Genomic DNA, 2111 nt, shown 5'->3' on the forward strand with positions numbered 1-2111 from the left:
AATAGGTCTGTGATGATTTCACAAAGAAACTTTCAGAGCAGAAACGAGCGTTGAACGAACGTCTGGGGTTTCTAACATCGTTGAAATGAGCAGATGAACGCTCCAAAATGTCCCACTAATGCTGATGATACAAACTGGGTCTCATACTGGAGACCAGTGGTCCCCTGAGCCCCCAGTGAGAGTCTTGCCGTAGTCCATGTGACCGCAGCAGCTGAGTGCGAGTCTCTGTATCGCAGAGCAAACAGTAAAAGCACTACCTGGCCTTTCACGGCAAAGTGCTGCTCGGTCAACTCTGTCTGCTCCGAGTCAATGAAAAGAGCCAGTTAATCTTTAAACGGAGGTTAAATAGAAAAAGTGGACGTCCAAACAGAGCAGATAGATGGATCGAGTCACTGACACACTCTCCACACACCACGTCAATGAAAGCAGAGCACTTTGAGACGGCAAACACCAACAACCCCAAAATAACCACATGTTCTCCTGCACACACAGAGACACAGTTTACCCAGAAACACAGAGAGGACACGTTCAGATACGTTCAACACGCTGATATTCACCAACAGAAAACATATTCAACCTGCTGCATCCAGAAACAGGAAATTAATCCACAGCGTTTAAACTTTTCTCATCTGCGTGACTGATAAATGACTCGCGCTTCACACACACATTACTGCAAACAGCAAAGTTAGACGCTTTTAATATGAAAACCTGCTAACATGAAAACCTGTAAACATGCAAACATGTAAACCTGCAAACATGTAAACCTACAAACATGTAAACATGTAAACCTGCAAACATGTAAACCTGCAAACATGTAAACCTACAAACATGTAAACATGTAAACCTACAAACATGTAAACATGTAAACCTGCAAACATGTAAACCTGCAAACATGTAAACCTACAAACATGTAAACATGTAAACCTGCAAATATGTAAACCTGTAACATGTAAACATGCAAACATGTAAACCTATAAACATGTAAACCTGTAACATGTAAACATGTAAACCTGTAAACCTGTAAACCTGTAAACCTGTAACATGTAAACATGTAAACATGTAAACATGCAAACATGTAAACATGTAAACATGTAAACATGCAAACATGTAAACCTGCAAACATGTAAAAATGTAAACCTGCAAACATGTAAACATGAAAACCTGTAACATGTAAACATGTAAACATGTAAACATGCAAACATGTAAACATGTAAACATGTCAAGTCAAGTCAGTTTTATTTATATAGCCCATTATCACAAAACAAGGTTTGCCTCAGAGGGACATGTAAACCTATAAACATGTAAACCTGCAAACCTGTAAACATGTAAACCTGTAAAAATGTAAACCTACATACATGTAAACATGCAAACTTGTAAACCTATAAACATGTAAACCTATAAACATGTAAACCTGCAAACTTGTAAACATGTAAACCTGTAAACACGTAAACATGCACACGATAATATGTAAACATGCAAACATGTAAACATGCAAACCTATAAACATGTTAACCTATAAACATGCAAACCTATAAACATGTAAACATGCAAACTTATAATGTAAAGTTACACAGTTATTGTAAAGTTACATACGTAATGTAAAGTTACACACTTAACGTAAAGTTGTACTCATAACATGAAGAAAACACTTGACTTCAAGTCATATACTTAACTCAATGTCGCTTACTTAATGTAACGTGACAACGTACCTTGAAATCAATTCGAAGTTCACTTGTTTTCACATGAAAAACAAACAGTCTCCCGGGGGGAGTCCTGTGTTTGTTTGACCTGCCTCCTTAGACAGTCTGTCACTTTCTCTTCTCTGGTGCATTGGTCATATTATCGCAGCCCTCATGATTATCTGGCGTATATATATAAACTGTGGTGTATTACTTTTCGTAGGCACAAACAGCACATAAGATCAGTCTGATTAATGTCAGACTGTTCAGAGGCTGAATAATGTCAGCATTCACACAGACGACCTTCATCTGTTCGCTGTGATCAACACATACTTCTCCAGAGCGTTTTTAATCATTTGGAATAAATATTAGTAAACAGATCTTTTGAAGCAGAACATTGTTTTTTGTGCCTGTTGCCATGCGAATCATCAG

This window comes from Plectropomus leopardus, chromosome 1 (assembly GCF_026936395.1).
Source record: "Plectropomus leopardus strain MGB_pleo_1.0 chromosome 1, ASM2693639v1, whole genome shotgun sequence".
NCBI lineage: Eukaryota > Metazoa > Chordata > Actinopteri > Perciformes > Serranidae > Plectropomus > Plectropomus leopardus.